Source organism: Mixophyes fleayi, chromosome 1 (genome assembly GCF_038048845.1).
Source record: "Mixophyes fleayi isolate aMixFle1 chromosome 1, aMixFle1.hap1, whole genome shotgun sequence".
Classification (NCBI taxonomy): Eukaryota; Metazoa; Chordata; class Amphibia; order Anura; family Limnodynastidae; genus Mixophyes; species Mixophyes fleayi.
Genome location: NC_134402.1, coordinates 415482597 through 415509777, shown reverse-complemented (window position 1 = coordinate 415509777; position 27181 = coordinate 415482597). Strand labels below are relative to the sequence as shown.

General features: G+C 42.8%; 2 long non-coding RNA genes across 2 annotated transcripts in view; one reads left to right on the top strand and one right to left on the bottom strand.

Moving 5' to 3' along the window:
* Positions 1-10576: 10576 nt before the first annotated feature.
* The window catches only part of LOC142109407 (uncharacterized), a 93829-nt gene continuing 77224 nt past the window's right edge, over positions 10577-27181 (top strand). Inside the window, exons 1-2 of the long non-coding RNA XR_012680368.1 lie at positions 10577-10651; positions 12006-12068. This is a non-coding gene — a long non-coding RNA (uncharacterized LOC142109407). The remainder of the gene's footprint in view (positions 10652-12005; positions 12069-27181) is intronic.
* Positions 16131-18273, bottom strand: LOC142109403 (uncharacterized). Its single transcript, XR_012680365.1, has 3 exons — positions 18184-18273; positions 17232-17370; positions 16131-16565 (listed from the first exon to the last, which is right to left on the bottom strand). It is a non-coding gene; the product is annotated as an uncharacterized LOC142109403 (long non-coding RNA).

The window sequence follows — 27181 nt, the reverse complement described above, 5'->3', positions numbered from 1 at the left end:
TCAAATAATTATCTAAAAATTTTGAGCGTATTACTATGCTCAATATGGACATTATAAGGGCACAGGTGTGCCCTTATATTAAGGTTGCATCTAATGAATGACATTCCACCATATTAAATCTGTGAGAGGGGGGGCATGGTGTTTGAGGGGCTAAATTTTAAAAAGTATTAAAGCTATTAAACTGAAATTTGGCATGCAAATGAAGAACCGTCCATAGGTGCCGCGTGCCAAATTTCAGGAAAAAAGAATAAAAAATGACGAATAAGGAATAATCTAAAGTTCAAAATCTCGCCGTTTTTTTTCCACTTCCTGTTTAGCAAAAGTTTTTCCTTTTCTTCCGGAGAGCGTAACATGGTGTACAGGAAGTTTAAATACCTGGGGGTAAATGTATCAATATGCGGGTTCTTTAACACCCGCGTGTTCGGGGTTAACTTCCCCTTACAATGCAGCGCCGCTTGAAATTTAATCGCGGAAGAGGCTGAACATGCGGGTGTTGAAGAACCCGCATATTGATACATTTACCCCCAGGTGTTTGTTTTATAAGAAAGCTATTATAATGGGTCCCTTTGAGGGTTTAAAATATTTGAGAAAGGTATAGTTTTTTTTACAATTTGGTAAAATATGCCCCATTTTAAAGATAGGGGATTTCATAACGTTGCACATGTCAGTTAGAGGTGTGTGCTGGGTGTACTCAGACTGGCTTCACTTAAGAGCACAAACATGGCTGAGTCTCTGGTTAAGAGATTTTCATCTCTGAGCTGAAGAAATTACCCACATTTTGTAGCCACAGGGGGGCTGGTTAGTGTTTTGGGGATATGGGAGGGGCACCCTGTAGTACTATTAGCCCAGACACTGCTCTCAATTCAGAATTTAATCTCTCCCTGAGGTACCAGAGACAGCTGTTAGTGAATCCATTATAAACCTCCCGACCCTCAGTGACATCAGTTCATTTATTCACTGCACTTAGCTGAGTGCGGGAAATTCAAAAGTCTGTCTGCTTTCACTGGTGACAGCATCAACAAGGACTCAAGTTTAAGGACTGGGGAGGTGATTACAATGCTGGTGGGAAGCACATAAGCACAATCTGGTAGATACTGCACGTCTCCACTGACTGCCAGAACATGCATGGATACATACTGCACGCCACCACTGACTGCCAGAACATGCATGCATACATACTGCACGCCGCCACTGACTGCCAGAACATGCATGCATACATACTGCATGCCGCCACTGACTGCCAGAACATGCATACATACTGCACGCCACCATTGTCTGCCAGAACATACATGCATACTGCACCCTATCACAGCCTGCCATAACAAACATACATATATGCTGCACCCCGTCACTGCCTGCCAAAACATACTTACATACATACTGCACCACATTGCTACCTGCAAGAACATACATTCTGCACCCCATTACTGCCTGCCAGAACATATACATAGTCATACATATATTCTGTACCCCACCACTTTCTGCCAGAACATACATACTGCATCAATGGCTGCCAGAACATACATACTTCATCCCATCATTGCCAGACAGAATATGCATACTGCAACCCACCACTGTCTGCCAGAACATACATATGCATCAAATCCTGCCAGAACATACATATGCACTAATGCCTGCCAGAACATACATACTTCATCCCATAACTGCCTGCCTGCACATACATACATGAGTGACATGTGACAAAAGCTGGTGCGCAGGGAGTGACATTTGAAAGATTTGTTGGTGCAAAGGGGGTGACAAGTGAAAATAGGCGGTGACGTGTGCATGTGGTTACAAAGCTGGTGGGCAGTTGGGGATATGTGAAAAAAAGACATGCACTGGAAATGGAGGGTACTAGGTTTAGAGGAAATCTGAGGAAATATTACTTTATCAAAACAGTAGGGGACAAGTGGGATAGGCATCTAACAGAGGTGGTAGAGGCTAATAAAGTAGAGCAATATAAACACTCTTGTTTATTAGGGATTAAGAAGAACCACTTGGCCCATCTAGTTTCCACTATTTTTAACTGCTGTGAAATTCATAAATTTATTATCAATATTTTCACATTTACAAAATGCCATGAAATTTGTGAACACACAAATCTGTGAATTAGCAGCTCCCCCATTTTGTGAGTGACAGCAATCTCACTCCATGATAGTGCTGAATCTGCAGCTAACCACAGGATATGATGGCACCATGTCTGTATTGTGTGAGTGACAGTAATCTCCCTCCATGATAGTGCTGAATCTGCAGCTAACCACAGGATGTGAGGACATACCATGTCTGTATTGTGTGAGTGACAGTAATCTCACTCCATGATAGTGCTGAATCTGCAGCTAACCACAGGATATGATGGCACCATGTCTGTATTGTGTGAGTGACAACAATCTCCCTCCATGATAGTGCTGAATCTGCAGCTAACCACAGGATGTGAGGACATACCATGTCTGTATTGTGTGAGTGACAGTAATCTCACTCCATGATAGTGCTGAATCTGCAGCTAACCACAGGATGTGATGGAACACCATGTCTGTATTGTGTGAGTGACAGTAATCTCCCTCCATGATAGTGCTGAATCTGCAGCTAACCACAGGATGTGAGGACATACCATGTCTGTATTGTGTGAGTGACAGTAATCTCACTCCATGATAGTGCTGAATCTGCAGCTAACCACAGGATATGATGGCACCATGTCTGTGTTGTGTGAGTGACAGCAATCTCCCTCCATGATAGTGCTGAATCTGCAGCTAACCACAGGATGTGAGGACATACCATGTCTGTATTGCGCAAGGAACACGTCCATTAAGGTTTCTGCCTTAATTGTCGTAATTTCATTGCTTTTTGTAGTTTGAGTTGAAGAGTTTCAATCGTTTTCTTACATTGTAGATTGTATATATGGAACCTTAATTGGATATGTTAAACCGTAAGGTTTTTTGTCTATGAAATATATATATATATATATATATATATATATATATATATATATATATATATATATATATTTGAATTTCATAATAAGTAGAGATAATTGACATATTAGGTATACTCTGAGTAGATTTGTATTCTTCTATTTCTATTCCCGGTAGAGCTGAATGTGTTAAGGGAAGCTTCAATTTACCTATTTGGATTGTATAGTTGGAGAAACTAAATCTTCACTAAGAGTAAGCAAAATTCTGGATATTGACTTATAATCACAAGACAGTAATGATGTTTCACAGATATGGACATTGTGCAAATATTGTCATTTGCATATATGACAGGAACTGTCAAGTATTTCTCAATGTGTAAATTAATATCTTCTCAGTGGTTTTATTGGGTATTTAACTAAGACTTCATAGGATAGATAGTAACTGTCATGAAATAACCGTTATTTCAGTTGAGCCTGTTCATATTGTGGTGTCAGTATGGTGCAACTGTCCAGCTGATGATCCTGTAGGAAACTCTTTGTTACTTGTTTAAAATTTCCCCACAAAACACACTGTTATACGGGTGATATTTATAATTGGTGCCCACCTCTAGCAATTCTGGTCTCAGCTCCAATACTTCTCACTTTTGTTTTTTAAAGTGATCGGGTGCTGATGGGCTTGTTAAGTTAATGTTTAATAGACTATTGAGATTGTTGTGAGAGAGGTGCATTAGATTAGTCTATTCATATACATGGAGGTTTTATGGACAGTTTGTGGTTACTTGCTCCGTCAGGAATACAGTGTATGTGATTGATGAAGTCTGCGCACTATGTTGTCAGCTGTGAGGTGCTACATTGTGGTGTCAGCTCCAGGACACTAGGACACCAACCCTTCCTCCCCAGCATGAGATGTAGGCTGCAGCCAGATTCCCCTCTCTGCAGAGAGGTGCAGTCTCCATGTTGAGAAGAAGTTATAACGGACAAATCTAATTACAAACAGGGAGGGTGTAATGTCAGCCTTTGGTCACTAGTTTCGATAGAGCAATATAGGAGGGTTTGTGAGCGTTGAAGCCGGCCAATAATGTTCTCCACACTGCGATGTCGGCTAGCCAGGGGTTAAATTATGGCGTCAGTTACTGTATATGTTACCCCAACTTGTCCTCTTTATCTTGGTTCTTGATCACAGATCGCTGATTCACTCCTCACTTTGCAGAACAACACAAGTCTATTAATGTGATAGTTGCAGAATAATGATTTCTCCTTATTATACTTATTGAGAAAACAATAGAGATATACACTGGAACAAATGATATCACACATTCATTTTCTCTTCACCACTCTGCTTAATTTTATTTGTTTCATTCTACGAGCCAGAGCCAAAGATTTTTCTGCAACATTTCCATCTGTTAGAGAAGTATCAAAAGAGATTAGCTGTGAGTCTAAAACAGTCATGTAGTCAAACTCTAGATTCAATATTAGGCCCCCAAGTGTTTAGTCCAGTCACCCAGGTCCCTTTGCAGTTGCATTGGGGCACCTGAACCACAGCAATGAGGTTGGGAGGAGAGAACAACGGGAGTACGGAGCCTCTTTGTTTTATAATGATTCATCTTGGACAGGAGATAAAAAAAAAAGAACTTTTAATGATATACATAATCCAATAATTTTGTGTGTTTTGTGTGTTTATAACTACACAATTTAAAACAGTTATGGTACAATCCACATAGAGGGCCTGATTAATTAAGGTACGCATTTGTTTTTTAATGCTCATAATTTGGCTGTGAACTCCTGAATTTAGCAAGAAACGGATCTGAAGATACCTGCGCTGATGACTTTGTGGTTGGCAGTTCTTCTGTGCAAGGGTTATTAAATGGTAAAAGTCCACAGATGTCAATACACTCCCCCTCCCCCATTACATGTTACTTCTCCTTGTATGCTGCTCATTTCACCCTCATTAGGGTCTTAAATAACTCATAATTATACTAAGGTTCTATCAGGAGATGTTTTGGTTTTCCTAAATGTTGAAAATTGCAAAAATATGAAACTAAAGGGCTTTAGCTGCAAAAGCTTAAAAGTTGCAAAATTATAAAGCTTCCTACTTATTCTTCCTATAGTTATTATTACCTTGCGTACGTGTTAACACAATGGTATCGTATGGCTTCTGTGAAATAAAAAAACTTTTATGGGCTGGTTCGGGCTCCCTTTCAGGGACTTCTTTACTATGTTCTGGTAAATTGCTAAACTGCAACAATAATGAGAAGCTGTTAATGGACAATACTGTACAACTATTAGAGATTGTAATGTGTAGTAAAGCTCTAGGACAGTAACATAAGCAACTTAGAAGATAAAGATATAATATTATTATTGAATCAGAATATTTATGTAAGATGTTAATAAGCCGAGAGCTACTGGGAGACAGAGTATAATGTATGTATAATTTATTTGTCTGCGTGTGTGTATACATTTCCTGCATGCTGAGTAGACACTTTTTTTGCGTCTGTGGTCTGTTACAGAAATGTCATCTAAAGTAAACACATCACTTCACAATTCTGTTTACTATGATATTTAATCTAGTCCCTTAATTAAGGACATTAATTAATATGTGTATATTAACCTGCCTCTGTTATGTAATGCCCCGGAGTAGGCGTCTATCCTCAGCAATTACTAAGGTGGAATAAATATCTGCCAGTTTTGTGCAACTAAAATGGCTCCATAAACACCCAATAAAAGTGGAAGCCTCCAAAAATGCTCACTCTCCACCCCTTGAAGTTTATTAGAATATTGTGCATGTTTAAATGAAATCTTGTTATTACATTTGTGGTACTTGAAATATGTATGGAGCTCCAGGGAACAAGTGTAGGAGGGGTAACAATGTGATTCTTGTAATCACAGCCCCGCCCCTCCCGATGTGCAATGCCGCAATTCCCGCCATCACGCAGTGGGAGACAATGATCACATGATCCGTGAGCTGTGACCTACTTTCCTGGAACTCTGTGAGAACTCTCAGAAATTTCTCAGCCTCCTGGACATTCAGGGAGAGTAGACAAGTATGATTTATGTAAAGAAAATATTTGGGTTTAAAGTGCTTTGTAAAATGTAACATAATGTGTAAAAAATGTTAGTAACTTACCACATTAGATATATAACATCAAATACTATTGCCCAGGCTCCTGCCATGTTTTCCAACTGTTGTTGATCTTCTGTTCAGGAAAGAAAGAGTATTCTGGATGAGAGAAGCAGGTAATAAGCTTTTAGATGTGTATGGAGAAAATACATATGAGAGAAATTAATATTGATGGACACAATTCCTACGTGTACGATTGGGACGTGTATAAAGGTGATTACACACGCTGTGACATTGCTGCAGATATAAGGGCAATTGGGGGGATAATAAAGCATTGGTGGTCTGAGAACAGCTGAGCTGCTGACTGAGCCTATCACAGTGAATAGGATGATTATTGGGCAGGGAGGAGAATGTAAAGATGATGCTGTCGGCCTGTTGTGTGTGGTGATCTTTGAGAGCACTAAAATATCTTAATGACTCTGGAAGTGAGAGATAAATGACTCTTAAACAATAACCCTGTCCCTCAGCCAGTTCTGTGTGTGGGCAATTTAAGAGGGGGGGGGGGCGGGTCGGTGATGCAGGACCATCCTCCCACCTCCACTACACTGAGCATGCACCAACCCTCACACAAGATCATAAAAGCCAAGTGGGGGCAATTTGAGTAGATGGACTGGTATCACTGCCCCCCTCACCTCCGGGCCAACGCTGCCATCTCTACAGTTTTAGAAGCCCCTGTCAGGGATTTACCTAGTCAGGGCCGGTGGAAGGTATATGGGTGCTGCCCCCCTTCCCTCCACCCCAACCTGCTCTTAACATAACAGACGGGAGGTGGGGGAGGAGGGGTTATGACAAAAAACTATATACCCCCCACTTATATATATAATGTAAGTAAAAGGAATGTGGCAGTGTTACAATGTTACAATGAAGGCAGTAAGAGAAGTGGCGGTATGACATAAACCCGTACACCCCCACTTCCACCACTATATATATATATATATATATATATATATATATATACACACACACACACACACACATTTATTCACGTGGTGGGAGGAGTTTTCTTTCTAGAAGAGGTTGAGTCCCAAATTTCTTTTGGTGCTCTTTGGGGTAAAGGGGTAACACAATTATCAGATGAATGTTTTGATGCTAATGGTATAAATGTTAAAAGATTTAGTTTTAGAAGTAATGATTGAGTAACTTCAAGACCTAGCTGATAATATATTGCCCTCTTTTTGAATATGAAGAGAAAAGGGAAATCCCCATCTATATTTTATGTTGTGATCTCTAAGAATTTAAGTCACCTCCTTCTTTTCTCTCCGTTTGATCAAGGTAGAGGGAGCCAAATCCTTAAAAACAAGACTTTTTACCCATCTATGGTGATTTCTGGATGTTTTTTTAGCTTCTGTGTGCATTTGTTCTTTTATTTTGTAGTAATATAGGTGAATAATGACATCTCTTGGTGTATCGCTATTTTGAGAGCTGGGGCGGAGCGCTCGATGAGGTCTGTCTGGTACAAATAAGTCATCTGATACAGAAGGAGCCAGTATCCGAAAAGATGAAGAAGATTATCCTAAATTGTGGCTTCTCTACTGTCTCCGGAATATTACGGATTCTAAGGTTATTACGTCATCCTCTGTTTTCGGTATCCTCTTGTTTATCGGCTAAGGGTAAAAGGTTTTTTCATATGTGTATAAATTCTTGTTCTGAAAATTTTTGGAATTGGATAATCTCTTCCTGTGATCTTTCAAGTGCATCCACTCGATTGCCAATTTCTGTAACTTCAGATGAAAGATTAGACCTGGCTTTAGCTACGTCCTAAATAATCTGTTTAATGTTTCTCATTTCAGAAAGGAGGGCAGTAGTGTCAGCTTTAGTAGAATGGGCAGAAGGATCATCTATAGTAAAATCCATTTCGGGGCCACTATCAGGTAAAGATAGTGAAGATCTTTTTTTGGATGGGGTTAGGTTATTTGGGGTAAGATATTTAACTATTGTCTGAGAATCAGTTTTTTTATTTTTAGGCATGTTTATAAAAAATTGTAGAGAGATTCAGAAATAATTTTAGTCAAAAATTGGTGTATAGGTAATGTTCCAATAGTGAATGGTCCACGCACAGGAACATTTTTTATTTTACATTATGATCTAGTTGTCAACACAGTTCAATTAAAATAGGTCTTTTAAATCAATAAGATGATGTTATATTAAATCTCTTGAATGATAGAAAATTGTTTAAAATGATAAAATATATCTTGAGAAGACATAATAACAGTTCACACTTAAAAGGTGAATATATAATCTTCTGTTATTTTTTATAAGTAGTCTTGGATATATAAACTGTAATAGGAGCTTCCTCTAGTGGTAATACTTTCTAATAATTATCTAAAAATTTTGAGCGTAATTATATGGAAATTATAAGGGCACAGTTGTGCCCTTATATTAAGGTTGCATCTAATGAACGACATTTTGCCGTATTAAATCTGTGAGGGGGGGCATGGTGTTTTAGGGGCTATTTCAGAAAAAAAGAATAAAAAATGACAAATTAGGAATAATCTAAAGTTCAAAATCTCGCCGTTTTTTTCCACTTCCTGTTTTGCGAAATTCACAGTTTTTCTGTTTTTTTCCGGAGATCGTAACTCAGTGTACAGGAGGTTTAAAGACCTGGGGTTTGTTTTATAAGAAAGCTATTATGGCTGAGGAGTTCCTTTGAGGGTTTAAAATTTTGAGAAAGTTATAGTTTTTTTACAATTTGGTAAAATATGCCGCATTTTAAAGATTGGGGATTTCATAACGTTGCACATGTCAGTTAGAGGTGTCTGCTGGGTGTACTCAGACTGTCTTCACTTGAGAGCACAAACATGGCTGAGTCTCTGGTTAAGAGATTTTCATCTCAGCTGAAGAAATTACCCACATTTTGTAACCACAGGGGGGCTGGTTAGTGTTTTGGGGATATGGGAGGGGCACCCTGTAGTACTATTAGCCCAGAAACTGCTCTCAATTGAGAGTTTAATCTCTCCCTGAGGTACCAGAGACAGCTGTTAGTGAATCCATTATAAACCTCCCGACCCTCAGTGACATTTATTCACTGCACTTAGCTAATTGCGGGAAATTCAAAAGTGTTTTATGGTACTTGTACTGATCACACTCAGTGGTGATCACAGCGGGAAGTAGATGTGAGGTATCTGGACATTAGCATCTGACATGTCCCTCTTTACAAGTGACATGTACTGGAGAGAAGCTGCAGATAATCTACACACACCCACTTCTCATTGCCTGTTGTGGGCTGTGTTTTACTCATTGGTTCGTCAGCAGAATGTAGTGTTTTCACACACACACACTGCTCCTTCCCAGTGTTGTACTGTACTGCTGTGTGAGAACTCTGCTGCTGAAACCATGGAGGGTTAACTCACAGCTGATCTGACAGCCGTTTCATCACTTCCTGTCTTGGAGGACTTTTCTGTCAGAATCTCTGTAAAAGTCTCTCTGCTCTCACTGGTGACAGCATCAACAAGGACTCAAATTTGGGGACTGGGGAGGTGATTACAGTGCGGCAGGTGCTGGTGGGAAGCACATAAGCACAATGTGGTACATACTGCACCACAGTGCTGACTGCCAGAACATGCATGCACACATACTGCACGCCACCACTGACTGATAGAACATGCATGCATACATACTTCACGCCGCCACTGACTGCCAGAACATGCATGCACACATACTGCACGCCACCACTGACTGCTAGAACATGCATGCATACATACTGCACGCCGCCACTGACTGCTAGAACATGCATGCATACATACTGCATGCCGCCACTGACTGCTAGAACATGCATGCATACATACTGCACGCCGCCACTGACTGCCAGAACATGCATGCATACATACTGCACGCCGCCACTGACTGCTAGAACATGCATACATACTGCACGCCGCCACTGACTGCTAGAACATGCATGCATACATACTGCACGCCGCCACTGACTGCCAGAACATGCATGCATACATACTGCACACCACCACTGTCTGCCAGAACATACATGCATACTGCACCCCACCACTGTCTGTCACAACATACATACTGCACCCTATCACAGCCTGCCATAACAAACATACATATATGCTGCACCCCATCACTGCCTGCCAAAACATACTTACATACATACTGCACCACATTGCTGCCTGCAAGAACATACATTCTGCACCCCATTACTGCCTGCCAGAACATATACATACATATATTCTGTACCCCACCACTGTCTGCCACAACAGACAGACATACCCTACCCAGGGACGGGCTGGCCCGGGGGGCAGGTGGGACCCGGGCCGGACAGCATAACAGTATTTTGGGCCGCCTGGTGGTCCAGTGGTAATGCGATGGAGACAGCCTTTGCGGTCTGTGCAGGGGCTGTCACATCGCAGAGTACTCACTGCGGGGGCATCATCCATTCACAGAATTAATTCTGTGAATGAATGATCCGGCTGCAGTGAGTACTCTGCGATGTGACAGCCCCTGCACAGACCGCAAAGGCTGTCTCCATCGCATCTCAGTAACAGCTACATCACCAGGTCATGTGACCTCCGTGGTCACATGGTAGGAAGTGTAGGCGGGGCTGCTGGAACTCTATGGTCTGTGCAGACCTGCAGCAGTTCTCTATGTCCCTGGAGCCACTCGTGTACAAAAAGGTAAAAGGAAGGGGGAGTTAGTGTGTGTAGGGGGGGAATTGAAGCTGCAGGGTATAGGGATACATGTGTGAATAAAGGTGCTGGGACAGAGAGGGACATGTGTGACTATAGGTGCTGGGACAGAGGGGGACATGTGTGACTATAGGTGCTGGGACAGAGGGGACATGTGTGACTAAAGGTGCTGGAACAGAGGGGGACATGTGTGACTATAGGTGCTGGGACAGAGGGGACATGTGTGACTAAAGGTGCTGGGACAGAGATGGGCATGTGTGACTAAAGGTGCTGGGACAGAGATGGACATGTGTGACTAAAGGTGCTGGGACAGAGATGGACATGTGTGACTAAAGGTGCTGGGACAGAGAGGGACATGTGTGACTATAGGTGCTGGGACAGAGATGGACATGTGTGACTAAAGGTGCTGGGACAGAGGGGACATGTGTGACTATAGGTGCCTGGACAGAGATGGACATGTGTGACTAAAGGTGCTGGGACAGAGAGGGACATGTGTGACTAAAGGTGCTGGGACAGAGGGGGACATGTGTGACTAAAGGTGCTGGGACAGAGGGGGACATGTGTGACTATAGGTGCTGGGACAGAGATGGACATGTGTGACTAAAGTTGCTGGGACAGAGAGGGACATGTGTGACTAAAGGTGCTGGGACAGAGGGGGACATGTGTGACTAAAGGTGCTGGGACAGAGGGGGACATGTGTGACTATAGAGTTGGGACAGAGGGGGACATGTGTGACTAAAGGTGCTGGGACAAAGGGGGACATGTGTGACTATAGGTGCTGGGACAGAGGGGACATGTGTGACTAAAGGTGCTGGAACAGAGGGGGACATGTGTGACTATAGGTGCTGGGACAGAGGGGACATGTGTGACTAAAGGTGCTGGGACAGAGATGGGCATGTGTGACTAAAGGTGCTGGGACAGAGATGGACATGTGTGACTAAAGGTGCTGGGACAGAGATGGACATGTGTGACTAAAGGTGCTGGGACAGAGAGGGACATGTGTGACTATAGGTGCTGGGACAGAGATGGACATGTGTGACTAAAGATGCTGGGACAGAGAGGGACATGTGTGACTAAAGGTGCTGGGACAGAGGGGGACATGTGTGACTAAAGGTGCTGGGACAGAGGGGGACATGTGTGACTATAGAGTTGGGACAGAGGGGGACATGTGTGACTAAAGGTGCTGGGACAAAGGGGGACATGTGTGACTATAGGTGCTGGGACAGAGGGGGGCCTAATTATAAAACTTGGGTGATATATTGATTTAATGCCAGGGATTGTTGAAGTTTTCTAAATTTCTTGTACCCGTTTTTTTTTTTTTTTTTTTTTTTTTACCAAATAGGACCTTCAAGGATCCAGAGCCAAAGTAACCAGCAGCCACAAGTGGTGACAGTGACAAGAACAGGTAGGAGAGAGCAGGACAGTCTGCCAACTGTCCTGAATCTGATGAGACAGTCCCGAATTTGGGTGACTGTTTTGCTTAGGACAGTTGGGAGGTATGTCCCGCTTCACCGTGTACTGCTCGTGAAGGCAGAACTGTGTGCACCTAACAGTGGTGCACACAGTATTGCCTGTGTATTTTTTCTCTAACATGATAACCATGCTACATCATAGGGGGTTACCCTGTCTAAAGTGCCCAGGCTCCCCAGAGCCTTAATCCAGCTCTGGGCCTGGGCATAAATATATATATATATATATATATATATATATATATATATATATATATATGGATTAAGCAACACAAATAGCCTCTTTGTATATAGATAAATATATATTGTACCAAAAACCACCCTTTAAGGATGGGCCGCTAGTTATGGGCCATTGCTGTGTGCTTGCCCCCCGGGCTAAAGTCTGCCAGCCCTCCCCTGACCCTACCACTGTGTGCCAGAACATACATATGCATCAAATCCTGCCAAAACATACATATGCACCAATGCCTGCCAGAACATACATACTTTATCCCATAACTGCCTGCCTGCACATACATACATGAGTGACATGTGACAAAAGCTGGTGCGCAGGGAGTGACATTTGAAAGATTTGTTGGTGCAAAGGGGGTGACAAGTGAAAATAGAGCTGGTGAGAATGGGGTATCAAGTGAGAGACACAGGTACACAGGAGGTAACATGAGATAAAAGCTGGTGCAATCGGCGGTGACGTGTGCATGTGGTTACAAAGCTGGTGGGCAGTTGGAGATATATGAATAAAAGACATGCACTAGAAATGGAGGGTACTAGGTTTAGAGGAAATCTGAGGAAATATTACTTTATCAAAACAGTAGGGGACAAGTGGGATAGTCATCTAACAGAGGTGGTAGAGGCTAATATAGTAGAGCAATATAAACACTCTTGTTTATTAGGGATTAAGAAGAACCACTTGGCCCATCTAGTTTCCACTATTTTTAACTGCTGTGAAATTCTAAGTTCATAAATGTATTATCAATATTTTCACATTTACAAAAAGCCATGAAATTCCATAGACAAAAAACCTTACGGTTTAACATGTCGAATTAAGGTTACTTATACACAATCTACAATGTAAAAAAACGATTGAAACTCTTCAACTCAAACTGCAAAAAGCAATGAAATTACGACGATTAAGGCAGAAACCTTAATGGACGTGTACCTTGCGCAATACAGACATGGTATATCCTCTCATCCTGTGGTTAGCTGCAGATTCAGCACTATCATGGAGTGAGATTGCTGTCACTCACACAATACAGACATGGTATCCCATCACATCCTGTGGTTAGCTGCAGATTCAGCACTATCATGGAGGGAGATTACTGTCACTCACACAATACAGACATGGTATATCCTCACATCCTGTGGTTAGCTGCAGATTCAGCACTATCATGGAGTGAGATTGCTGTCACTCACAAAATGATGGAGCTGCTAATTCACAGATTTGTGTGTTCACTGGAATACACACATACAATAGTAGTACATTTTCTTAGTTTACCTTTATCTTAGATTAGGGTCTCTGTGTCTTAGAAAGGGACAGTAGAATAATTTCATTAAAAAACTACAAAATAATATATTTGAAATACATTTAAATAGTAGAGAAGCCTCTGCTTAGTTTGGTTATCAGTGAGCAAAGTTGGCCATTACATTCCCTTATAAGGTCTAAGCTGACTTTTAACAACAATTCAAGGAGATATAAAGCCAACAAGACTTAACTAATAAAATATTTCCTGGTAAACTGAACGCACAGAGAGCGCCAGAGCAAAGCTGCAAGGGGTATATCAATAAAATAGGAATATGTTCCCACAGCAAAAGAAAAATAAAAACTAGTTTATTTTAATATAATAATAAAGGATATCAAATGTATTTATTAATAAAGTAAAAACTTCATGCAAATGGATTTCCAACAATACAAAGTATTTTAAACGTACAGCGAGTGCTCAAATCAGCATATACAGATAGACACAGATGTTACAATTGCTCAGAGAAAATTAAGGAACCAAAATTAGTCCAGCTGTGGTAAAAATTAACGATCCTCAATTGGATAAGGTCTTATTGCAGCAGTAACCAGCTGGTTTACCAAATCCTCAGTTAATAAGAGTACTGATGCTCAAACTTCAGTTATGCACTAGTAAATACTAAATCCTCAATATGAGGTTCTGTTCAGCCAAATCTCGGTACATTTACAAACCAGGCTCTAATATGTAGCTCCAAACTTGCATACACACTTATATAAATTAACATCCATAAATCAGGACTAAGAGGGATGGCTGTGGGGACTATCATCTGTGTATTCCAGTGAACACACAAATCTGTGAATTAGCAGCTCCACCATTTTGTGAGTGACAGCAATCTCACTCCATGATAGTGCTGAATCTGCAGGTAACCACAGGATGTGATGGGATACCATGTCTGTATTGTGTGAGTGACAGCAATCTCTCTCCATGATAGTGCTGAATCTGCAGGTAACCACAGAATGTGAGGACATACCATGTCTGTATTGTGTGAGTGACAGCAATCTCCCCCATGATAGTGCTGAAACTGCAGCTAACCACAGGATATGATGGCACCATGTCTGTATTGTGTGAGTGACAGCAATCTCACTCCATGATAGTGCTGAATCTGCAGGTAACCACAGGATGTGAGGACATACCATGTCTGTATTGTGTGAGTGACAGTAATCTCACTCCATGATAGTGCTGAATCTGCAGCTAACCACAGGATATGATGGCACCATGTCTGTATTGTGTGAGTGACAGTAATCTCACTCCATGATAGTGCTGAATCTGCAGCTAACCACAGGATGTGATGGCACCATGTCTGTATTGTGTGAGTGACAGCAATCTCCCTCCATGATAGTGCTGAATCTGCAGCTAACCACAGGATGTGAGGACATACCATGTCTGTATTGCTCAAGGAACACGTCCATTAAGGCTTCTGCCTTAATTGTCGTAATTTCATTGCTTTTTGTAGTTTGAGTTGAAGAGTTTCAATCGTTTTCTTACATTGTAGATTGTATATATGGAACCTTAATTGGACATGTTTAACCATAAGGTTTTTTGTCTATGGAACATATATATATGTACATATATATATATATATATATATATATATATATATATATATATATATATATATGAATTTCATAATAAGTATAGATAGTTGACATATTAGGTATACTCTGAGTAGATTTGTATTCTTCTATTTCTATTCCCGGTAGAGTTGTATGTGTTAGGGAAAGCTTCAATTTACCTATTTGGATTGTATAGTTGGAAAAACGAAATCTTCACTAAGAGTAAGCAAAATTCTGGCTATTGACTTATAATCACAAGACAGTAAATGATGTTTCATAGATTATGACTTTGTGCAAATATTGTCATTTGCATATATGACAGGAACTGTCAAGTATTTCTCAATGTGTAAATTAATATCTTCTCAGTGGTTTTATTGGGTATATAACTAAGACTCCATAGGTAAGATAGCAACTGTCATGAAATAACCGTTATTTCAGTTGAGCCTGTTCATATTGTGGTGTCAATATGGTGCAACTGTCCAGCTGATGATCCTGTAGGAAACTCTTTGTTACTTGTTTAAAATTTCCCCACAAAACACACTGTTATACGGGTGATATTTATAATTGGTGCCCACCTCTAGCAGTGCTGGTCTCAGCTCCAATACTTCTCACTTTTGTTTTTTAAAGTGATCGGGAGCTGATGGGCTTGTTAAGCTAATGTTTAATAGACTATTGAGGTTGTTGTGAGAGAGGTGCATTAGATTAGTCCATTCATATACATGGAGGTTTTATGAACAGTCTGTGGTTACTTGCTGTGGTTACAGTGTATGTGACTGATGAAGTTTATGTACTATGTTGTCAGCTGTGAGATGTACACTGTGATGTCAGCTCCAGGACACTAGGACACCAGCCCTTCCTCCCCAGCATGAGATGTAGGCTGCAGCCAGATTCCCCTCTCTGCAGAGAGGTGCAGTCACCGTGTTGGGGAGAAGTTATAATGGACAAATCTAATTACAATCAGGGAGGGTGTAATGTCAGCCTTTGGTCCTTAGCTCTGATTGAGCAATATAGGACGGTTTGTGAGCGTTGAGGCCGGCCAATGAGGTTCTCCACACTGCGATGTCGGCTAGCCAGGGGTTAAATTTTGGCGTCAGTTACTGTATATGTTACCCCAACTTGTCCTCTTTATCTTGGTTCTTGATCACAGATCGCTGCTCCACTCCTCACTTTGCAGAACAACACAAGTCTATTGTATGTGATAGGTGACAGAATAATGATCTCTCCTTATTATATTTATAGAGAGAACAATAGAGATATACTCTGGAACAAATGATATCTCACATTTATTTTCTCATCACTACTCTGCTTAATTTTATTTGTTTCATTTTACGAGCCAGAGCCAAAGATTGTTCTGCAACATTTCCATCTGTAAGAGAAGTATCAAGAGACATTAGCTGTGAGTCCAAAACAGTCATGTAGTCAAACTCTAGATTCTAGTATTAGGCCCCCAAGTGTTAAGTCCAGTCACCCATGTCTCTTTGGCACTTGCATTGGGGAACCTGAACCACAGCAATGAGGGTGGGAGGACAGAATGACAGGAGTACGGAGCCTCTTTGTTTTTATTTTATATTGATTCATCTTGCAAAGGAGATAAAAAAAAAGAACTTTTAATGATATACATTATCCAATAATTTTGTGTGTTTATAACTACCCGATTTAAAATAGTTATGGTACAATCCTCATAGAAGGTCTGATGAATGAAGGTATGCAATAGTTTTTTAATGTTCATAATTTGGCTGCAAACTCCCGAATTTAACAAGAAACGGGTCTGAAGATACCTGCGCTGATGACTTTGTGGTTGGCAGTTCTTCTATGCGAGGGTTATTAAATGGTAATAGTCCATTGATGTTGCTACATTCCCACTCCCCCATTAAATGTTACTTCTCCGTGTATGCTGCTCATTTCACCCTCATTAAGGTCTTAAATAATTATACTAAGGTTCTATCAGGAGTTGGTTTTTTTTGTTGTTGACAATTGCAAAAATATGAGACTAAAGGGCTTTAGTTGCAAAATTATAAAGCTTCCTACTTACTCTTCCTATAGTTATTATTACCACGCATAGGTGATAACACAGTGGCATCGTATGGCTTCCGTGGAGTAAAGAAACTTTTATGGGCTGGTTCCTGCTCCCTTTCAGTGACTTCTTTACCATGTTCTGGTAAATTGCTAAACTGCAACAATAATGAGAAGCTGTTAATGGACAATACTGTACAACTATTAGAGATTGTAATGTGTAGTAAAGCTCCAGGACAGGAACAGAAGTAACTTAGAAGATAAAAGTATAATAATATTATTGAATCAGAATTTTTTTGTAAGTTGTTAATAAGCCGAGAGCTACTGGGAGACAAAGAGAGTGTAATTTATGTATAATGTCATCTAAGGTAAACACATCACTTCACAATTCTGTTTACTATGATATTTAAACTAGTCCCTTAATTAATGACATTGATTAATATGTGTATATTAACCTGCCTCTGTTATGTAATGCCCCAGAGTAGGCGTCTATCCTCAGCAATTACTAAGGTGGAATAAATATCTGCCAGTTTTGTGCAACTAAAATGGCTCCATAAACACCCAATAAAAGTGGAAGCCTCCAAAAATGCTCACTCACCACCCATTGAAGGTTATTAGAATATTGTGCATGTTTAAATGAAATCTTGTTATTGCATTTGTGGTACTTGAAATATTTATGGAGCTCCAGGGAACAAGTGTAGGGGAGGTGACAATGCGATTCATGTCATCACAACCCCGCCCCTCCTCGCTGTGCAATGCCGCAATTCCCGTCACCATGAAGTGGGAGATAATGATCACATGATCTGTGAGTGTGACCTACTTTCCTGGAACTCTGTGAGAACTCTCAGAAATGTCTCAGTCTCCTGGATATTCAGGAAGAGTAGACAAGTATGATTTATGTAAGGAAAATATTTGAGTTTAAAGTGCTTTGTAAAATGTAACATAATGTGTAAAAAATGTTTGTAACTTACCACATAAGGCAGATAATGGCAAATATTATTGCCCAGGCTCTTGCCATGTTTTCCAACTGTTGTTGATCTTCTGTTCAGGAAAGAAAGAGTATTCTGGATGAGAGAAGCAGGTAATAAGCTTTTAGATGTGTATGGAGAAAATACATATGAGAAAATGTAACATTGATTTACACAATTCCTATGTGTATGATTGGGACGTGTATAAAGGTGATTACACACACTGTGACATTGCCGCAGATATAAGGGCAATTGGGCGGATATTGAAGCATCGGTGGTCTGAAAACAGCTGAGCTGCTGACTGAGCCTATCACAGTGAATAGGAAGATTATTGGGCAGGGAGGAAAATGTAAAGATGATGCTGTCGGCCTGTTGTGTGTGGTAATCTTAGAAAGCACTAAAATGTCTTAATGACACCTGAAGTGAGAGATAAATGACTCTTAAACAATAACCCTGTCCCTCAACCAGTTCTGTGTGTGGGCAATTTAAGAGGGAAGGGGGGGTTCGGTGATGCAGGACCATCCTCCCACCTCCACTACACTGAGCATGCACCAACCCTCACACAAGATCATAAAAGCCAAGTGGGGGCAATTTGAGAAGATGGACTGGTATCACTGCCCCCCCTCACCTCCGGGCCAATGCTGCCATCTCTACAGTTTTAGAAACTCCTGTCAGGGATTTATCTAGCCAGGGCCGGTGGAAGGTTTATGGGTGCTGCCCCCCTTCCCTCCACTCCTACCTTCTCTTAACATAACAGGCGGAAGGTGGGGGAGGAGGGGTTATGACATAAAACCATATACCCCCCACTTATATATATAATGTAAGTGAAAGGAATGTGGCAGTGTTACAATGTTACAATGAAGGCAGTAAGAGAAGCAGCGGTATGACATAGACCCGTATACACCCCCACTTCCACCGCTATATATATATATATATATATATATATATATATATATATATATGATGTAGGTGACTGGGATGTAATAGTGTTATAATGAAGGCAGCATGAGCAGTGGTACCATATACACCCCACTTCCACCACTGTATATATGTGTATAAGTCAGGTGTCTCATACATTATATTCAGTGAAAGTGGGAGTGGGCAGGGGCGACCGCGTCCAGAGCGGAAGTGAGGGTGTGATTGTAGAGGGAGACCGCCTGGTTGGGGCAGGCCTGGGAGGAAAGGGGAGAAAGGAGGGTATCGAGAGAGGAAGACAGAGAGGCAGGGTCAAGAGCGTTGAGGTTGCGTATAGACAGAGTAGGTTTGGGCAGGGGGAGGGGAGCAGGAGAAGAGGAGAGAGAGAAGGAGAGGAGATGGTGGTCGGATAGAGGAAAGGGAGAGATGGAGAAGTCGGAGAGACTACATAGGTAGGAGAAGACAAGATCAAGGGAGTGACCAAGGCAGTGGGTAGAGGAGGAGGTCCATTGGGTGAGACCAAGGGAGGAAGAGAGGGTGAGCAGTTTGCTGGAAGCAGGGTAGGTGGGGTTGTCGATGGGGATGTTAAAGTCACCGATAATGATCGAGGGGAGATCGGAGGAGAGGTGGTGAGGAAGCCAGCTAGCAAAGTTTTCAAGGAAGAGGGAGGTGGGGCCAGGGGGGCGGTAGATGACAGTGACGCGGAGGTGGATGGGGTAGAAGAGGCGGATGGAGTGAGCTTCAAAGGAGGAGAAGGAGAGGGAGGGTTCAGGGGGAATGACACAAAAAGTACAGGTGGAGGAGAGGAGGAGGCCAACTCCACCGCCTGGGCGGGCACCAGGCCTGGCGGAGTGGGTGAAGGAGAGGCCTCCATAGGAGAGGGCAGTGGGGGAAGTAGTATCAGAATCGGAGAGCCAGGTTTCAGTAACGGCAAGAAGGTTAAAGGAGTTGGATAGAAAGAGGTCGTGGATAGCAGTCAGCTTGTTGCGGACGGATCTGGCATTCCAGAGGGCACAGAAGAAAGGGGGAGAGGAGAGGGGGGAAATGGGGATGAGGTTAGCAAGATGAGCAGCGCGCGGGGGAGAGCGGGGAGGAACGGGAGAGTTAGGGCTGGGGACAGTATGGGTATGGAGAGTGGGGAGGCATAGTAGGGAGAGAGAGTAACAGAACAGTGAGATAGTGGGGACAGTGAAAAACAGGTAAGAACAATGGCAGCAAGACAATGAAAAGGTGGAAGACAATAACGAATTAGGGTCGTGGAGGGCATGGAACAACAGTACAGTGAGATAATAAGGACAATAAAAACAGGTAAGAATGATAGCAGAACAGTAAGATAATAAGGACAGCAGATAACAGGTAAGAATAAGCAGGGAGACAATAGCAAGATGGAGGACAATAACCAATTAGGGCGTGGAAGGCAAGGAATAATAGAAGGAGAGGTAATAAGGACAATGAAAATAGGCAAGAATAATAACAGGTAAAAGTAGTTGCTGGTAAATATAAAATCAGGAAAAACAAGATAAAGGCATATAAATAGTAGAATAATAACAGGTAAAAAGTAGTTACTTGTAAATGTACAATCAGGAAAAACAAAATAATGGCATATAAAATAATGTTTTTTATGCAGCTGATGCAGTTAAGCCAGGGATTCAGCAGGAGAAGGGTTAACTGACAAGCCGGGACGGTACACAGTAGATCAGTCGATGCAGATAAGCCAGGGATTCAGCAGGAGAGGGGTTAACTGACAAGCCGGGTCGGTACACAGTAGATCAGTTGATGCAGATAAGCCATGGAATCAGCAGGAGAAGGGCCAATCAACAAGCCGGGTCGGCACACAGCAGATCAACCAGCGCAGACAAGCCAGGGACCCAGCAGGAGAAGATATTATAAGATATATAATATAATTATATATTAGATATATTATAAGATATATAATAAAGATATAGTTCCTCGTGTTTTAAATACCTTAGCAGGCAACACAGTCATAACAGGTGCAGAATGGGTTAATGTAGAGGATATCTGTTTTCCTTAGGTTTCTGCCTAATCAGTATCTCAATCTGAATGGATAGAAATATGTGGGACCTGCTTCTTTTCTAAGTTAACTCTAAGCAGGACCCACAGTGTATATAAATTGTGTAAAACAATATGACACTTTAAAAACAGAGCATCTCATATAGTGCATAACTATTAGTATAATAGTGACTGTACATATATCATTTGTAAAAAAATATATAATTTTCCCAAAAAACTATACATGAACTATACTTGGTGACCGTCAGCAACATAGAGGAAAGGAGCCTGTAGCCATGTCTGTAATTCCTGCTTCAGGAATACTATTATTATTCTATTATAATACTATTATTATTATAATTATTATAATTCTATTATTATTCTTTTATAATACTATTATTATTATAATATTATTATTATTATTTTTATTATTATTATAGGCATATTATTTTGTTACTCACGGATCAAGTGCTTGCCTGGGCCTCTCCTCTATGGGAGCATGATGACCCCCTGTTACAAAATCCATCCTCCTTCATACAAAGCTTCATAAAAGTGTTCGATAAGCCTGGTCGAGTTGCCTCTGCGGCCTCCAGCATTTTGAAGCTACGTCAGGGAAGCCTTGCTGTGGGTCAGTACGCGATTCAGTTCAGAACTCTCGCCTCTGAACTGAACTGGAATAATGAGGCTCTTATAGCTACCTTCTGGCAGGGGCTGACTGATCGGATAAAGGACGAGTTGGTCTCCAGGGATTTACCTGCTACCCTAGATGATCTGATCTCCTTATGCATCAAGGTCGATATCCGGTATTTGGAGCGTAATCAGGATCAAGAACAATCTCGCCGGGCTAGTCCACGTTTGGTCTCCACTTTTCAGAACCCACCAATTCTACCTGAGGAGCCCATGCAGATCGGGCGTTCTCGTCTAACTGTGGAGGAGTGGGAACGAAGGTTTAAAAACCATCTATGCCTCTACTGCGCTGATCCCTCTCACATTCTATTTCAGTGTCCCAAGAGACCGGGAAAACACCAGATCCTAGTCGGTGCCGGGACAGCCGGACTAGGACTGAGTACATCTTCCCCTTATTCCCCAGACAAGACGGACTTTTTGATGCCCATCATCATCCATGCTTCCCAGGGTCCGGTCTCCCTTCGGGCCTTCGTGGATTCAGGGGCAGCTGGAAACTTTATTTCTGCATCCTTAGCAGCTAACCTTCATCTCACCCTGGAATCATTATTGCAACCCTTGGTTCTGACAGCGGTGGATGGTAACAGAGTGGCCAATGGATCTATCTCTCAGGCCACCCGGCCGATCCGACTGCAAGTTGGTCTCCTCCATTTTGAATGGATCTCATTTCTAGTCCTTCCACAGACTGTTAATCCGGTAATATTAGGACTACCCTGGTTAAGGGACCATTCACCCCAATTTGATTGGCATCATGCTCAGGTTACTTCTTAGGGTCCGCTCTGCGCTGATCGATGTCTCAATAACCTACCTATTAGATGTCATGCTCTCAGACCCAGTCTTGGGTTGCTATCTGAATACGCTGACTTCGTGGATGTCTTCAGTAAGACTGCCGCTGAGACTCTTCCACCCCACCGTCCTTGTGATTGTTCCATTGAACTTTTTCCTGGAGAAAGGATTCCTCGTGGCAGAACGTACTCTCTGTCCCTCCCTGAGACTCGAGCCATGACCGAGTATGTATCTGAAAACCTCGAACGAGGATTTATTAGAAAATCTTCCTCACCTGCCGGTGCAGGATTTTTTTTTGTAAAGAAGAAGGATGGTTCTCTAAGACCATGCATTGACTACAGACTACTCAATGCCATTACCGTGTAGAACAGGTACCCCATACCCCTGGTTTTCAAGTTATTCGATCGGATCAAAGGTGCCACAATATTCACCAAACTAGACCTCAGGGGCGCCTATAATTTGATTAGGATTCATGAGGGCGATGAATGGAAGACCGCTTTTAACACTCGGGATGGCCACTATTAATACCTGGTGATGCCTTTTGGCCTATGCAATGCCCCAGCGGTCTTCCAGGAGTTCATTAATGACATCTTCCGAGACCTACTTTATGTCACTCACCGGACTGTGAGTGCTTCTTCCCGGACATTTAGGAACCGTGGCCGTCCTCCATCCTGAGGGTCTGCGCATGCGCAGCCCTTTCCCATCCTTCAGTGTATGTCCCTTTAACTTAATTGGCAGATCAGCCAACACTCCCTATATTAAGCACCTGTGGTCAACACCACGTTGCCTGATCTTGGAGTCTCATTCCCCATGAGTCTCTGAAGGTGTTCCTGTGTTTCCTCGTTTATTCAGCGCTGCTGATTCCTGTGGTTTCCAAACCACTTCTACCTCTGTGGTTTCCAAACCACTTCTACCACTGTGGTTCCCATACCACTTCTACCATCAAGTGTATCATCGTGACTGTTAGCTGATTCCTATCCGCTGCCTCCGTGCACTACAGTCTTCTATACCACTTCAACTCTATCATATATCATTGTGACTGTTTGCTGATTCCTATCCGCTGCCTCCGTGCACTACAGCCCTCTCTCCACATCCACTCACCTGTTCATCATCAAGACTGTGAGCTGATTCCTATCCGCTGCCTCCGTGCACTACAGTCTCCAGCTTGCAACTCGTCTGTGTTTCATCATCGTGACTGTTAGCTGATTCCTATCCGCTGCCTCCGTGCACTACAGTCTCCAGCTTGCAACTCGTCTGTGTTTCATCATCGTGACTGTTAGCTGATTCCTATCCGCTGCCCCTGTGCACTGCAGTCTTCATCTCATCTCATCTCTCCCGTGTTTCCTCGAGTCTGCTGCTATTATTGCCATCTGCTACTCTCCGTGATCAACAGCTCCTGGTCTACTCTGCTCTCCCGTGTTCCATCGCTATTTGCACCTGCTGGTTGCTACTGGTTACCTCCGTGTGTCCGCAGAGTCCTGCTGCTGCTGGCAGCGCTATCGTCCATCTACTGCTGATCCGCTCTCCACGCCTTCCTGTGTCCCGCTGGTCTCTACCCGCCTGTCAGCATTGGATTCGTGTCTCACCATTTATCCCTCTGCTAGACCATCACCATTCTCCTGGGTCCTCCAAGAGTCCAGTTCCACGTTCTACTGATTCCTGTGGATTCGTGTCCCTGTTGGTCTACTTACCTGTGCGCTGCACCTACTAGACCTCTGCTTCATCCATCCAGGGACTTCTCATCCTGCCGGCCTCCTGCCGCTCAGGTATCGCTGCACTCCTGTCTGACTGCCTGCTTCTGAACCACGGTATGCATACTTCTCATTGACTGTGCTGGTGTATTGCATATCTTGCTGGACTGTGTTGGTTCTCCTCTGGAGTCTACTATCCGCTGAGTCTATTGCCATCATTGACTGTATTATCTTGTGCCGGATTACTTCAAGAGACTTTCTATATTTGCAGTGCTGTTCAGTCATTCATATATATATCTATATTGTGCATATTACTGTAGATCGTGTTTAAGGTGCCGTGTATACCCTGTGTTGCAGTCTCTCCCCGTGCACCTCCTCACATATATATTCAGTGGTACAACTTGCTAGTGGCAGACCACTGATCCCTGTTTCCTGTATCACCTGTTCCAGTATCCTCTCACATAGCAGTGGTACAACTTGCTATCGCAGACCACTGACTCCCCGGATACCTCCACTTGGATTCCATTCCTTCACATAGACAGCGGTACAACTTGCTATCCGCAGACCGCTGACTCTCATCACCTCCTCGTTTCTGTTGGACATTCCTCCTCACTATAGCAGTGGTACAACTTGCTATCGCAGACCACTGACTACCTTCACGTGTCCTTGTCCATACAGTTCCTCGTGTATTATTACCTCCATATTACCAGTGCTGCTAGTCATAGACTTTCCTGAGCATCTCATCATCTGCTATTTCCTGTTCCGTGATCACCCTGCTACCAGAGTACCCTATTACCACCTACATTGCTCTGGTAAGCCTACCACCTGGTGATCCCTGGGTAAAGACTCCTAGTGCCCGTGACACTCTATCTCTCAGTCGTTGTCTATCTGGATGACATACTTATATTCTACAGAGAGTTAGAATCCCATAGAGGTCACGTCAAGGAGGTTCTCTCTCAACTACGTTCCAACCACCTTTACTGCAAGCTGGAGAAGTGTGTCTTTGAAGCCTCTCAGGTCCACTTCCTGGGATATATTGTGTCCGGTGCTGGTCTTTCCATGGATAGTGGGAAAGTGGCTGCCATTCTCAATTGGCCACAACCATTGGGCCTTAAGGCGATCCAACGCTTTATTGGCTTTGCCAATTATTATCGGCACTTTATCCAAGACTTTTCAACTTTCATTTCTTCCATTACTGCTCTCACCCGCAAGGGAGCAGCAAAATCATGGTCTGCCGAAGCCCTCAGTGCCTTCCAGTCATTAAAAAGGGCGTTCTCCTCCGCCCCTATTTTGCTACAACCTGACTTGTCTCGGCCTTTCTTTGTTGAAGTTGATGCATCCTCCATTGGCATAGGAGCCATTCTTTCACAGAAAGATTCTGATGGAAAGTTTCATCCCTGTGGTTTCTGTTCCAGAAGATTTTCCTCCAGTGAATTAAACTATGGTATCGGGGATAAAGAGTTATTGGCCATCAAAACAGCACTAGAGGAGTGGAGACATTTGCTAGAGGGGGCTGAGCATCCTGTTACTGTCTACACAGCTCAGTGTCTGAACCCACGTCAGGCCGCTGGTCCTTGTTTTTTGCCCATTTTAATCTCATTTTGACCTTTTGACCTGGGGTTAAGAATATCAGGGCAGATGCTCTCTACTGGTCATTTGATGATAAAGATCTTCAACCCGCCCCCACCCCCAGAACCATCTTGGATCCTACTACCATTGTGGCCCTCACCAGAGCTTCAACCAAGGTTCCTCCTCCTGGTCACTCCTTTCTCACTTCCAGGCTTCGGCCCAAGGCTCTCAAGTGGGCCCATGATTCTGTTTGCCGGGCATGCGGGTGTCAAGAAGACCTTCTCGTTGATTTCTAGGTATTATTGGTGGCCCTCTATCCAGGCGGACGTTAAGGCCTATGTTGCCGCTTGTGGAATCTGTGCCAGACACAAGACACCTAGGCAGTCTTCTGCAGGACCCTTGGTACCACTTCCTATTGCAGAGAGACCATGGACTAGTATTTCTATGGATTTCATCACCGATTTGCCAGCTAGCCATGGATTCAATACTATCTGGGTGGTAGTGGATAGATTTTCCAAGTTGGCACATTTCATACCTCTCAAGGGACTTCCTTCGGCTTCTATCCTTGCTAACCTCTTCATCAAGCAGATTTTCCGTCTTCACGGCTGTCCCCAGGACATTATCTCGGATAGAGGAGTACAGTTCGTGTCCAAGTTCTGGAGATCATTCTGCAAAGAGTTGGGGGTCAATCTAAAGTTTTCCTCAGGGTACCACCCTCAAACCAACGGCCAAACGGAGAGGGTCAACCAAGACTTGGAACAATTTCTCAGGACTTACTCTTCGTGTAATCAGGCTGAATGGAGTCGTTTCTTGTGTTGGGCAGAATTTGCTCATAATAACCAGGTGCATGTATCTACTGGTTCGTCTCCATTTTTTCTTACCTATGGGTTTTACCCTCTCCTTCCTGAACTTTCCCAACCTGGTTCAGCGCTTCCGGCCATGCAGAATCTCATTCAGGACTTTTCTCAAATATGGTCTCAGGCGAAGTCCAAATTATTGGAATCCTCCCGACGCTACAAAGCTAGCGCCGATCGTCGCCGTAGACCAGTCCCCAGACTTCGAGTTGGGGACAAAGTGTGGTTATCTACAAGGAACTTAAGACTTTGAGTTCCCACCATGAAGCTCGCACCCCGTTATATCGGACCTTTTAAAAAAACTCAAGTTATAAATCCTGTGACATTCAAACTCCTTCTTCCTCCATCACTCAAGATTCACAATGTGTTTCATATTGCTCTACTTAAACCTCTCGTTCTCAACAGATTTGTCAAAAGAACCCCACCCCCGGACTGATCATGGGGAGGAATATGAGATCAATCAGATTCTGGATTTCTGGATCTCCAGGGGTC